Source organism: Choloepus didactylus, chromosome 15 (assembly GCF_015220235.1).
Source record: "Choloepus didactylus isolate mChoDid1 chromosome 15, mChoDid1.pri, whole genome shotgun sequence".
Taxonomy (NCBI): Eukaryota; Metazoa; Chordata; class Mammalia; order Pilosa; family Megalonychidae; genus Choloepus; species Choloepus didactylus.
In genome coordinates, this window is record NC_051321.1 from 11,087,468 (window position 1) to 11,101,986 (window position 14,519).

At 46.7% G+C, this 14,519-nt stretch overlaps 1 protein-coding gene and 1 long non-coding RNA gene across 4 annotated transcripts in view; one reads left to right on the forward strand and one right to left on the reverse strand.

Annotated features, from left to right (window-relative positions):
• Window positions 1–2,769, reverse strand: part of PLEKHA1 (pleckstrin homology domain containing A1) — an 82,949-nt gene extending 80,180 nt beyond the window's left edge. Inside the window, exon 1 of one of the 3 annotated variants that reach the window (XM_037804751.1) lies at window positions 2,491–2,769. The gene's annotated coding sequence lies outside the window, so the exon portion shown is untranslated. The remainder of the gene's footprint in view (window positions 1–2,490) is intronic. The other 2 variants (XM_037804752.1, XM_037804750.1) reach the window with 2 other exon arrangements.
• Window positions 2,770–3,733: 964 nt separating this feature from the next.
• LOC119509762 lies at window positions 3,734–7,296 on the forward strand. Its single transcript, XR_005211789.1, has 3 exons — window positions 3,734–3,842; window positions 5,836–5,934; window positions 6,775–7,296. It is a non-coding gene; the product is annotated as an uncharacterized LOC119509762 (long non-coding RNA).
• The last annotated feature ends 7,223 nt before the right edge of the window (window positions 7,297–14,519 follow it).

Here is a 14,519-nt window from a genome sequence, read left to right on the forward strand (position 1 = left end):
TAGCTAATAAAAGCAGAGGGTAACTACTGTCACATCTGAATCATAACTACATTCTATTCAGAAACTGTTTATCTTCCCCGTTCTTAAATGACACTTATTCAAACAAGAACAACAACAACTATTTATCTGGTACCAACCAATATTTCAATGTCAAGGTCTGACTTAAATTATGCTAATAAATTACTTCCTACGATTTCATTCTGGGTTACAAACGATAATATAGTCAAAACAACTGGGATTTGCAGCATGGCTATAAGAATAAGAGTAAAGAATTTTCAGGCTTAAGTAAAAGCCATTTAAAAAAAATTCCATTAAAAGTTTTTAAAGAAAAAGCCCTCTAAAAATGTCAAATGTTACAACCTTTCCTAGTATTTCCAAGTATTTTCCTAAGAGTCCTCAATACCATCTCATCCTATACAGTATGCTAACACTTTGAGTATTACCCACAGTGACTTTTTAAAGAAAATAATTCAATGCTATTCTTCATGTCCTTAAACACTTCTAAAAAGGTCCTTCCGGATTATGAACTCATGGGAGTTTCCTAACAATTGTATACTCATCCTGTTTTACTGTCTCTCCTGGTCTATGACAAAACTCAAATTTACACACCACCTCTCTTTTCTATTTTGCTACACTGTTAAAACTGGGAAGAGAAAAGATACAAAACTCTTCAATCCACCCCTCTCCAAAGCAACAATAAAAATACTAATTAACAAGATAAAGTGAAATACGAAGCAGTTTCAATACACATAAATCACATCTTAATGTCACAATTTATCTGATGTTTACCCCAAAAGACAAATTCACAGCCATACCTTGATACAGGTATACCTTCAGCAGAAACCTATCTATAGACATATTGAAAGGTTTTATAGCACTACAAAATACATTAATTATTAATGCAAATCTGCTAAAATTAAATATCAGTGATTAAATATCAATAATTAAATATATTTGTATTCTAAAATGCAATTTCCCTTGGGAATATCTGGCTTGGGTGACAAATATTTAAATGAACTCTATTTGGGAAAATACTTTTTGTCACAAGTGTGTCAATAAGAAAATCACGATAAAAATTTTTTTAAGAAAAGCAAGCCTTTATCTACTCGTTTCACAAATAAAACTAGTTGAGTTGGCTGCTTTTTGGTGACTAGTCACCAAAAATAATAGGCATTTTGGTGAGAATAATCTTACCATAATAAATCTCACAATTTTGGAAATAACAGTTCTCCAACTTCTTCAAAATGCAAAGAAAGCATATTACTTTACAAAATAATTTTTTTAAAATTTTTATCTGAATCATATCACGCTTACCCAAAGTCTGCTGTAAATTCTTTCAACGGCATTAAGCTAAATAGAAAGAATGCAAGCCGAGTACCGGGGTAAATAAAGCAGATTGATCAGTAGTTTCTAAGATAAAAGACAATGGTATAAACCTCACAGTGTGCTATTTGTTCCAGTCATTAAACACACAGGAAATACGATTTTCTAGTTAGAAAACTAATTCAAGGGCAACGCAACAAGACAGTAAAGAAAATCTTACACACACACACACACACACACACACAGACAACCAACAATGGCAAAGAAAACAAGTATCATATGATGGGAAGGCAAAATAGATGACAAAAAGAGCAGAAATTGCATGAATATTTCCTCCTTAAATCTCTCCTTGAAACTGCCCCCAAAGAAAGCAATCCAATTTCATTATTTATGTGCACGGTCCACGGCAGAAATCTGTTTTGGGGCACAACATAAATAGAATTCTACCGAAGGCAATAAACACTATAAATAACAAGACCGCGTTCCTTATGATGACTCTTTCCCCTCTAACAATCCATTCCGGAGAGTCAATAGAAAGTGTCTGAAAAAAAACCACAAAGCACTCAGGACGGCCCCACAACGGTGCGGTCGAAAGGACGCAGCTGGCATGGTCGCCTCCCTGGTCCTACCTGCGTGACCCCGGCCAAGTCACTTTCAGCTCTCCCGGTCCTCACCTGCACCGTGAAGGTGCGGGGGTAAAGCAGCCAACATGGCACGAGTCTATGAAATCAGGGCGGAGTCGACTTCTGACTCGGGCGAGCCCTGAACAGAAAGCGCACTAAAGTGTGAGAAAACGATGCCCTGGGCAGTTCGGCCCCGGGGGCTCCGTCTGGGATGCCGCCGGGAATCCCCGGACAGCTGGCCGGAGCAGGACGTCCAGCGCGACTCTCCTCCGGGGGAGGGAGAGGACCCCACCGTGCTTCTCAGCAGCGCCTCAAGACTCGCTCCTCGGCCGCCTCGGCTGCCCCCGGCCTCCCCACCCTCCAGTGCCGGACGCCGCCGAGGGCTGAGGTCAGAAAAACAATAAAAGGATCCGCGGGAAGAGGACGCCGCCCCCTCCGGCCCGCCCGAATTCGCCCGCGCAGGTGAGCCGGCCAGGCGGCCTCGCCCAGGTGCAGCTGCGGAGCGAACGCGCGGGGACAGGGGCTGCCGGGGCCCCGCACTCACCAGCGCCCGTCGGCCCCTCGGCGGACGCGCGGACGCCTCTCCGCTCGCCTCAGCCGGCGCGACGCTCCCGGAGCCGGGCCGCCGCCGCCTCGCGCCGGGCCCGCCCCCGCTGCTCCAGTGCGCCCGCGCTCCTCGCGCAAAACTTTCTCCCGGCCCTGGGCCGCAGCACCCCGCCGCTGCTCCTCCGGCTCCGGCAAGCACAGAGCTGGCCCGAGCGGCGCCCACGACGGCCGCCCGCGCACTGCGCACGCGTACCCGCGCCGCGTCTGCCCCCAGACGGCGGCTGAGATTCCGGAGCGGGCACTCCCGGCGCGCGGAGACTACAAGTCCCAGCAGGCCCCGCGCGGAGCCAGGCGGCTTGGCGGGAGGGGCACCCGGCGTCTTCCTGGTTCCAGGGGCGGTGGCCTTAGACGCGGCGGGGAGGGCCGCTCGTGGAGCTGTGGGGCCCCTGAGCTGCGGTGCATTCTGGGATTCGTAGTTTCGGAGGCTCACAAGGCTTGGCTCCGGAGTGGAACGCAGGGTTCTATGATGTCATCCCCTAGAGCTGCGAGGCACTAGGACCTTTAAAAATAGGCTTCATCAGTTTACAGATAATTTATTTGCAAGCTGCCCCATAATCGACCCAGGAAGCATAAATCCACCGGGTACACTTTACAGCTCTGCATGCCAATTCTTCCCTCCTGACCCTTTCCTGACCCTTTCTCTCCTAGGACTGTAGCTCCATCTCCCACTTACAAGGATGTTAGTAGTACAAGAGGCTAAGAGAAACTTAGAGGATTAGTCCCGACTCTCAAGAAGGATGGAACATAAATATGTATTCTCATAAATATTTACTCATAAATATTTAACGTATTTGTTGAGCGCCTACTATGTGCCAAGTACCATGAAAAGCACTTAGGCATGCATCAGAGAATATGACCGAGTACCTGCCCTCGAACAGTCTGCGGTTGATAAGGGGAGAAAGTCCCCAAATAAGCAAGATAATTACAGATTTTAGTGCAATGGAGAAACTGAGCCACTTAGAGAAGGTAGTCAAGAAAGACTTTATGAACATGGGATATATGAGCTGAAACCTGAAGAATGAAAATTATTCAGACATGTAGACAGCTGAGAAAGAATTATATGCCACACCTTTCATTGTGCAGGGCCGACACTAGGCTCTCAATAAATATTTGTTCCTTTTTTGCCCTTCTTCCTTCCCTCGCCCTATATAGCCTTAGATCACATCCTTTCCCCTTCAAAATCTTTATCAACACCTTTCAGAACATCCTTCCTATGTGAAGATGTACAAAGGAAACAAATCAATGTTCAGAGGTTGGATGAGCTGGAGAGCTGGTAGGATAGAAAACAAGGTAAGTGCTGATGTGCCTGGTGGCATTGCTGCAATCTTGACTACAATCCTTTCTTTATTTGTAAATGGGGTCAGAAGTCTGGACACAGCCTGGCTCCTGCCTTGCCTCTGGGCCTAGTGTTTACAAGGCATAAAATCGGATTTTGAATTAGTTTCTATTGAGATCCAAAAGGAAGCTTAGATTTTATTTCATCTGAATCCATTCACAGAAAATCAGCCTTAGATTTACCTGTGGAGACTTCCCTATATGATCTTAGGCAGAGGATGACACTTTGCCCTTCTGAATCTCAGTGACCTAACCATAAATGGGTACAATCTGAGAGTCTGATAAGCCGGTGGAAGTGAAAACAGTCACCAACTGCATGGAATGCCCCCATCCTGCCTCTTTCAGGCTCATCTTCAATTACCTTTCATTTCCAAACTGGTCATTCCAACATCTTTTGAGAGACCTCAGCTATACAGGCTTGGTTGCTTCTCTGGGCCTCATATAACAAGGAAAAGCGCTTGGCCTCAATTGCAGTTGAGAAACTGACCAGAGCAGACTGTTCCTTTGCTCCACACGGTGGGGTTTTTGTTTTTGTTTTTGTTTTAATTGAATATGTGGCTAACATTTAAAAATAAGGAGATTCACCCAAAACACCAGTGTCACCTGCCTGACTTATCTAAGTATTCGAGTTTGCCTTCCCTGGCTAGAAGGTCTCCAAGGGGTCTCCAGCTTTTCAGTTCTGGGATTTTAAAAGGCCAATCTCTAGGTTCCCCTGCCAATTTCCCAGTCATTGCAAGGAAAAACAGAAGGGCAGCTGAAGACTCTCCGTCACTTCTCCATCACTGCCCTGAGTGCAGTTCTCAGATTTAGCAAAAAAAAAACAGGACACCCAGTTAAAGCTGAATTCCAGATAAACAGCAAGTAGTTTTAGTCTTAGTTTAAGTATATCCCAAATAGTCCATGGGATATACTTATGCTAAAACACTATTCCTTGTTCATCTGAGGTGCAAATTCAATTGAGCATCCTGTATTTTACCTGAAGAACCCATCTGTGAGATGGGAAATACTGAGGCTGAGAGCCACTGACTCTTTCTGGGAAGGATCCAGAGGGAATCTTTCTCCCGATTGTCATTACCAATTGACGTCACTGACTGAGTACATCAAAATTATTCCTTTGCTTCTTTTGCATAATAAGCCCAGGAGGTTGGCATCATGAACCACATTTACACACAATGAGGGAAGCCAGAGAAGTGACTTGATTTGCCCAAAGACACAGCAAGAAAATCCCAGGGCCACACTGAGGTTGTAGTTTAACTGGAGACTGATAACACCTTTCTCTATCAAAAGTTCTGAATCAGGCAATATATGCGACAAAACAAAACGAAACAAAACAACTCTCTGCTTTTCCTCGGCCTTTTTTGAGGGGTGGAGAGGTTTATTACATAACAGTGCTTTTAGTGTTATGTAAAAAAAAAAGTATGTGGAATATTCCCCTGTTGAAATTACATTCTGGGAGCAAACCAAGAACATTCAGGACCCACGGACAGCACCGAAGAATGCAGGAATATTCCATCAATACTTGTCACCTGGTGAAAAAGAAGACTCCAAGGCTTTGCAATTTCCCTTTAAAATACCATTGTCATCATGTCATCATTATCAGACCTTGCATGTGTAAAGTTCTTTGATGTTTTGTTCACAAATATTTACTGAGCCCCTTCTACATGCCCCTTCTACATCTGGGCCCTGGGTCCTCTACGTGGACTCAGTTCCTTTGACAACACAAGGAAGACTCACTTCTTATCCAAAAACACACAGAAAGTTACTGTGCACTTGTCCCTTCTAATATTTGACCTCCCCTACCGTCATGGACCCTTCATATGTCCCCTCTCTGTTTTACTTACTTCTCCTTTACAATTATCACATTCCCACTATTTTTCTTATTTTCTGCATGTCCAACTGGAATGTAACCTCCAGTGGACAGGTGTTTTGTCTGTTTTCTTCATCACAGCATCCCCAGTGCCTAGAACAGAAATATTTGCTGAAGGATGAATACCACAGGCCCTGTCTGTGGACTGAGTCAGAATCAGAACTCAGAAAGAGCCACTCCGTAAGTAGATCCCTGTTCTAACCAGAATTCAGAACCAGGATAACAAAAGTGAACCTGAACCCCAATCTCTCTGAACCCAGCTTTGGTCCTTTTGTGTCTCCTCCAGAAACTGGGTAGCAGAGAGCTAAAAATAACTCTTCCCTATTTTTCAATGTCAAAATGAGACCCGAACCCGGGTAGTGGGTGGGGTCGCATGGGTGGTTGAGGAGTGGGGACGCTGACCTCCCGGCCCTCCACAGGTACCTGCCGTCAGCCATGAGATAGGATGATTCATGGCAATTACCCTGGGTGGGGCAGGATTAAGTGACCTGCCCCGATTATAAATCAAGAGACTAAATTCTCCTTCTGGAACTAATTTCTGTGCCCCAGGGTGGGGTGCAAAATCTGCTTCAGGAAGGGGACATTAAGAACTGTCTGTGTTTCATGCTTACCAAGAGGTAAGGTCAGAAATTACAATCAGGTCAGCGACAAGCCCAAATTCCAGGTGCACAAAGGAAAGTAAAAACAAGTTGGGGATGGGGGGAGTTGATTGCTTCCAAGACCTGCAAAAAGTCGATTTAGGGCTTCCTGCCTTGGGATCTGTCAGATGGCAAGGAAGGGAGCCTGCCCCTGAGGGTCTGGATTCAACTTGATGCAAAATCGACTAATGCCACAGGATCCCCCAGAACCCTTATGTTTTCTGGGGTCCAGTGAGGCCCCAGCCACATCAGACACCCTGGTTAGGTCATGCTTTAATTATCCTGAACACGGTGGGTGTGGGACACTCGTCAATCCTAAAATTGCAGTGCAACAGAATGCTAGAATGCTACTATCATCCAAAACTGTGGTCTCTTGCTCCAGTGCGGTGTAAAAACTTGAAAAGCAAGATTTTCTGAAGCCAAGGTGCACGTCCAGGGCCAGAGCTGGGTTGCTGAGTGCCACGTTCAAGTGGGGAACATTCCAGAAGGTGGAGGGCTCTTTCCAGACAAAGTTGGAAAAGGATCTTGGAGGAAAATAAAATCCATCCTGGGCTTCACAGTCTCTTCAGCCTTGTGGGAAATCCTCCTCAGCACCTGCTACTCACCTGTCTTTCACATCTAGCCCAGCTTCTCCTTACTTCAAAGCCACTGGGTTCCTCTCATCCATCTTGCCATTGACTGGGAGAGTTGATTTACATTCAACAACAAAAACTAATACCTTGAGTTTTGAGGAGGACTTGCCACACAGACCTGTCAGAGGAAGAGAAGCAGAAGTCACGGCTTCTACTCTGAGGCCTGGGACATCGCAGGCCGCATCCTGGGAGAGGAACACAGAGGTGCCCGGGCTGTGGAGTCCACCTGCCACTGACCAGCTGGGTGACCATGGGCATGTAACCTTATTTCTCTGAGCCTCAGATGTCCCCATCTGTCAGATGGGGATGATTAAAGTTCTTACTTCACAGCCTTATAATGAGTTGTCTTCATTTCCTGGGGTTACTATAGTAATGACTGTGCTGGTTTGTATGTATTATGTCCCCCAAAATGCCATTATCTTTGATGCAGTCTTGTGTGGGCAGGAAACGTATTGGTGTTGATTGGGTTGGAGACTTTTGATTGGATGTTTCCGTGGAGATGTGATCACTCAACTGTGGGTGAGATCTTTCATTGGATAATTTCCATGGAGGTGTGGCCCCGCCCATTCTGCCTGGGCCTTGATTAGTTTACTAGAGCACTATATAAGCTCAGACAGAAGGTGTGAGCTTGCTACAGCCAAGAGGGACACTTTGAAGAACACACAGGAGCTGAGAGAGAAGCTGCAGCTTACAGAGACATTTTGAAGATGGCCTCTGAAAGCAGACTTTTGCTCCAGAGAGGCTAAGAGAGGACAAATACCCCAAGGGCAGCTAAGAGTGATATTTTTGAGGAACTGCAGCCTAGAGAGGAATGTCCTGGGAGAAAGCCATTTTGAAACCAGAACTACGGAGCAGACTCCAGCCACGTGCCTTCCCAGCTAAACAGATTTTCTGGACGCCATTGGCCATCCTCCAGTGAAGGTACCCAGTTGCTGATGTGTTACCTTGTACACTTTATGGCCTTAAGACTGTAACTGTGTAACCAAATAAACCCCCTTTTATAAAAGCCAATCCATTTCTGGTGTTTTGCATAATGGCAGCATTGGCAAACCAGAACAATGACCACAAACTTCGTGGCTTAAAACAACAGAAATTTTTTCTCTCACAGTCCTGGAGGCTAGAAGTCTCCCTCCAACGGCTCTAGGGAAAAGTCCTCTTGCCTCTACCAGCTTGTGGTGGGGGCTGGCAACCCTTGGTGCTCCGCGACTTAGAGCTGCAGTGCTGCAGCCTTAGCTCTGTCATCACGTGGCCGTCTTCCTGGAGTGGCTCTGGCTCTGGCTCTCTTCTCCTCTGCTTATAAAAACACCACTCATATTGGATTAAGGGCTCACCCTACTTCAGTATGACCCCATCTTAACTAATTACATCTGCAATGACCCTATTTTCAAATAAGGTCACATCCCCAGGTACTGCAGGTTAGGACTTCAGCTTATCTTTTGGGGGGACACGATTCAACCCATAACATGAGTGATAAATGAAGTAACACCTGTTGAGCTCTTAGCCCAGCTCCTGGCGCCCATCAAGGGCTCCATAAATGTTGTGATTGTGTTCTTTCATTTAGTCCCATTCCCACGCCCGCCTGACCAACCTGATGACACACTCAGAATGTCTCCTGGGCAGTGAAGAGAGTTTCGAGTTACTTGGACTGTTGTGGACCCCACACATATCTGTGGTGACTGGGAGGAAATACTCATCGTGGTCAAGGATCTTGGGGGTTTGGGGGTGGCTGGAGCTCAGGAGCATGGGGATATGGTGCTGGGGAAGGAGGTGCAGCCTGACTTGGAAGGGCCCAGATTGCCAATCGAAGGGGTGGTGGGATTTAGTGTCCCAAGTGCACCCCACTCCCCCCATCCATAGCCAAAGAAAATAAATAGAAATAAATTGACTTAGATAGACTAGAACAGGACTATGATGGCTTCTTCAACATTTTCAGTCAAAACTGGCTCCTTCAGACACAGGGCACATTCAACCACCAGCTCATGGGTTGCCCTCCCCCATCCCACCGCCCACACCCAGAGCAGGGACAATTCTAAAAATAGAAGGCCTTTACTGATCCCTTCGCATGTAAATACATCTTTGTTCCCGGCTGGCATTTAATAACTGTACTTTATGGGGAAACAAAAGTTGTAATCAGAGCCCAACAATGGAAGCTGCAGTCAGCTCTGAACAATGCTCAGAATTCCCCTGGGGACCCCCCACCCCCATCCGCAGCTGTGAGAACCAGAAGTTGCAGGCTCAAACTCCATTCACAATTATCCGCCCAGTCCCGATGTGGTTTATTTAAACCACGGCTGGCCCGGCTCCTCGGAGGGCTTTCGAGGGGCCGAGAAGGGGTGCCAAGCTGGGCTCCTGCTAGGAGCTGCCCATGCTGCAGGTGTGCACACGGGGCTGGCCCCGAGAAGCCAGCGGAGGGGCGCGGTGACAGAGCCAGGCGCCCGAGGCCGGAGACGCAGCAGGCTGCTCCCAGCCAGCGCTGCATGCAAGACTTCCTTCAGATAAAAGAGGCTTGCTCTGGTTTCCTGATCCCACTCTGCAGGCTGCACATTCCAGGATAAGCCCAGCTGGCTCCCCTGCACGAAGTCCCAGGGCCCCAGAGAGGGGAGGTCTTTAAAAGGGACTTTCCGGGGGGTCTTGTCTCTGCTGCACATTAGAATCATTGGACGTCTTTTAAAAAATTCTGAGAACCAAGCCCCAAGCCAGACCAATTAACTCAGGTACTCTGGCCTCAAGGAGCTGGCAGCAGTATTGTGTTTTCTTCCTTTTGTTTCGTTTTGAGGCATAACATAAATATAGTACAGTCTGCAATTCTTAATTATAAAGCTCAGTAAACTGCAACCACCTGCCAGAGTCAGACACATTTCCAACATGCCAGATCTCTGTCACCATGGATCAGTTTTGCCTGTTCTGGAACTTCTTTTCATTGTAATTACACCTATACATTCTTTGGGGATCAACTTCTTTTGCTCAGGATTATGTGTGTGAGATTTATCCATGTCATTGTATGTCGTAATCATTCGTTTTTTAATTGCTGTGTAATATTTCTGTTTATGAATAAAGCACAATTTATCTATTCTGCTGGTGGACATTTGGGCTTCCAGGTTTCGGCTCTTACGAATAAAACTGCTGTGAACATTTTTATGCAATTCTTTGTACTCATTTCTTTTGGATATATATCTAGGAGTAGGAGTGCTATATCTTATTGTCAGAGAACATCTAACTTAATAAGACACAGAAAACTCTTTTATGAAGTGGTTGCGCCAGTGCTCTCCTACCAGCAGTGTATGAGTTCCAGTTGCCCCACATTCTCACCAGCTCTTGATAATCTGTTTAATTTTAGCCATTCTGGTAGATGTGTATTTTTTTAACTTTTTATTTTGAAATAATTTCAAACTTGCAGGACAGTTGCAAAAATAATATAAATCCTGCTTATATCCCCAGATACTCAGATAACCAGATCCACAATTTGAATATTTTGCCACATTTATCATATAATTCTGTCAATTCATCAATCTGTCAATCAATTCATTTATCTGTCCATTCATGCAGACATCTATTGGGATGTCTGTCTGTCTGTCTACCTATTTATCAATATATTTTCTGGACATTTGAATGTAGGTTGATTACATTCTGTTCCTTAATGCTGCCATGCACATTTTCTAAGAACAAGGCTGTTTTAACCACCTTAAGGTGGCATCAGTATTTTTAAAAGATTTTAGGGTGATTCTAATGCACAGTCAGGGCTGAGACCCCAGGATCTTATTTGCCTCAGTTTGTAGATAAGGAAAGAGACAAAGTCAAACTTGGGGCTCCCCATTCCTGGCCCAGGTCTTCCCATTATTACCTCTCACTGGATGCTTGGAATTTTGGCCAGTGACCAGGTAGGACTCCAGCATCTCAGCATCACAGGGAGAAAGCAGGAGGAACTGGCCAAGCCCCCCAGCTGGCTCCAAGGAGAGCAGGTGGATAGTCTGAAGCACCATGGCCCAATGGTAGAGAAAGCTCCAAGCTGTTGCTAGGACCTGGAGAAGCCATAAAGGCAGCAGTCAGCAGCGTGAGGACATCCCCCCAAACCAAGCCCCTCAGGTATTCTCTATCTCAGGATCACCACCTCCCAAGTACCCAAGCAGAAGCCTGGTCATCACCTTCACCCCTTTCTCTCTTCCATTGCCCTATCCAGTGATATGCCAAGTCCCATCACTCTAGACTCCTAAATGTTTCAAGTGCACTGATCCTCTTTGTCCCACTGGCCCTCTCCTGGTCCAGGCCCCACCACATGTGCCTGGACTCCTAAAGCAGCCTGCTAAAGCAATCTTTCTCACGCACAAACTGGATGGAGCCATGCCCCCCTGAAAAGCCTTCAATGGCTCCCAGTTGCCTTGGGGTAAGATCCAACTCCCTTCACACAACTCTCTCCCAGCCTCCAATCCTCACACACTTTGCTTTATAATTAATATGCACTAAACTGCACATATTTAGAGTAAAGTCAGGTAAGTTTTGACCTATATATACACCCATAAGAGTATCACTACAAGATAATGAACATAGCCATCACACCCAAAAGTTTTCTCATTTCCTGTCCCATTATACTTCTTTCCTCCTGCCTCTTCCACCCCAACTGTAACCAGTGGTCTGCTTTCTGTTTCTATGATTAGTTTGCATTTTCTGGAATTTTATGTAAATGTACTCTTTTTTTTTTTTTTTTTTGTCTGTCTTTTCACTCGGCTTTATTGTTTTAATATCCATCCATGCAGTAGTTATGTAGCAATAATTCCATTTTATGGATCTACCATGATATGTTTATCTATTCTCCTGCTGATAGATATTTGGTTTTTCCCCTCCTGTGTCTTTTCTCATGTTACTTTCTTGCCCAGCCTCTCCCCACCCCACCCCACCTAATAAATCAGCCATAACTGGGATGTAAGCGTTAAGATCTTGATCAAAACGCATCACCTCTGAGAAACCTGCTGGCCTTTCCGGGAGAAGTGACCCTCTCTCCTCTGAGACCATACTGCTCTCTGTTTTGAAATTACAGGAGTGTCTCCCCCAGGGGACCATGATTGCCACAAGGGCAGGAAACATGTCTTCATTGTCTCTGTAGCCTCAGCCCCCAGCACAGTGCCCGGATACAGGAACGGTCAAGGAAAAGTGGCCTCTTTCAGGGAGGCAGCGCCCTGCCATGGAGGCTGGGTGTCCTGGGGGGCAGACATGGCTTTGGGAAAGAAAGCTGGCAGAAAGTAGGCAGGCTCCAGGCCCAGAAAGGGGCAAAGCCCTGCAGGAGTCCAGTGGGACAGACTGGGGCCTCTGAAGGGCTGGTTCAGCCTGAGAATGGGCGTGCAGTTGCCAGGGCACACTCGTGGTAGCAACCCCAGGTGACTTAATTCCACACCTGCAGGCTCAGCTCCAGATGCTTAGCCCCCACCGCCTCCGTGGAGAAGGACACAGGAGCCAGAGAGAACAGAACCCACAGGAGGGGCATCAGTGGGCCCAGCCATGGTCCTGGGGGCTCCCAAGTCCTGGCTTGGCCCTGAGCTCAGACTTGGGATTAACCATGTGACCCTGGTCCCCACGAGAGTCTCCCCTTCCAGTGAGCACGTGGATCTGCCCAGGAAGTGGGTCAAAGTAGGCTGAGTTGTATTTCCTGCTACAGGATTCCTTTTTCCTGACTTCTCTCTGATCCTTCACTTAAGTGAATTAAGCCTGATAATGTATTTCTCAGTCAGCTAGGTGGATGGCAACCCAATAGCACTATCAGAAAGCCAAGAGCTCCGAATCGACAGCTCACTATCAATTCCTCTTTTTGTCCTAGAGACGGAATCAGCATTATTTAGGAAAGCTGTTTAAAAAAATATGAATATGACCAACCTTTTACAAAGACTTAGTAATCACATCTTTGTGATCTAATCTTCTTGCTGGAAAGGGATGCTGTTAGAGGCAGACAGATCTGAATTCAAATCTACCACTTGTCAGCTGTGCAGCTTTGAGCCACTCACTCAACTGCCTTGACTAAGGGTTTTCTCGTTGGCCAAATGACCCCTGTCACTGCAGAGAAGATGTGAGGATTAGACATGTGGGAGGTAAAATCCCTGCCATAGGAGGGGTGCTTAGCACACAGTAGGGATTCAATAATGGCTATCATGATCGGGTCTACTGGGCCAACAGTGGAGGCATTTCCCCCCACCAGCACGACCACCACTACACCCCAGTCCTGGGTTCATCATCTTCACTTCTGGCAACAAACAGCCCTTCTCTGGATGCTCTCCTGGTTATGCTGAAATGCCCTGCCCCACTTCTTTCCAGTGCCCACATGCCGCCCACCAGATTGTTTGTTTTGGAGGCAGGGAAGCCAGCCAGGGAGCGGCGGGCCTGCTCAGAAGTTGCTCCCTGAGTCATTGCTGGGAGAAGCCAGTGCACCCAAACACCTACCTGGTATGTCAGAGTAGGACACCCTAGGGGTGGGGCTGCTGGGGACAGGGGTGGGGGTGGGAGGCAGAGTGATGGGGACAGAGGGTCATAAGCCAGATGAATGGTGTGGGCTTTATCCTGGGGGAAATCGGGTGGAGGCACTGAAAAGTTTTAAGTAAGAAAGGGACACAATCAAATTTGCGAGTTAGAAGACCTTCTGAACTCTCTCAGTAAACTTTCCAGAAGGGAAAGGTTCACCTACATCCCAGCTTCATTGCCTTCCTTTGTTCAACACAGGTGTTCTGCTCTAGCCAATCCCTTAAACAGACCTTCCACACCTCTGCCCCCTCAGAGGGCTGCCACCCCTGCTCTCCATCCAGCAACATTCACCTCATGCTTCAAGGCCCCCGTGGCTCTACCTCCTCCAGAAATCCTTTCCTTGTCCCCAGCAGACATTCATTCTCCCACCCCACATAGCCGGTGGCCAGAGTCATTCAGAACTTGCTGCCGTATGTGGCTAACTCTTAAAACATACAGTGCTGAGGAAAAAACATTTTTGCAGTCAGAAGACCTAAGTTCAAGTTCAGTTTTTGTTCTTAATAACTATGTGGTCTGGTCTTCAGCACCTCACTCAACCTCTCTGAACTACTTTGCTCATTTGCACAATGGGCAACAACACATCTACAAGGGTTGTGGTGTCAAGGGAATGTAAATGCCCACAGCAAACAGTGATATTAAATAAAAATTGGAAAAGTCCCGGGCTGTAGAGCTGAGAAGACCTGGGGTGGAAGCCTGACTTTATTGCCAACTGGTTGACTGCCTCTAGACAGGCCACCCAGTCACTCTGGGCTTGATTTTCTCCTCTGTAAGTAGATGGTGCACCTGCCTCCAGGATTAATAAGAAGATAAAGAAGGTAAAGCAGGTAGTTCAGTGCACATAGCAGCCTGGCAATGGATGTTAGTGACCTTTCCTCCTCACTGCTAAAAACCAGTGCTTTGGATTGAAGTACATGTTTGTGGGTTGCCTGGCAAATTTACTTACTTACCAACCACATAAAAGGATGGATGGATAGATGCATGCATGCATGGACAG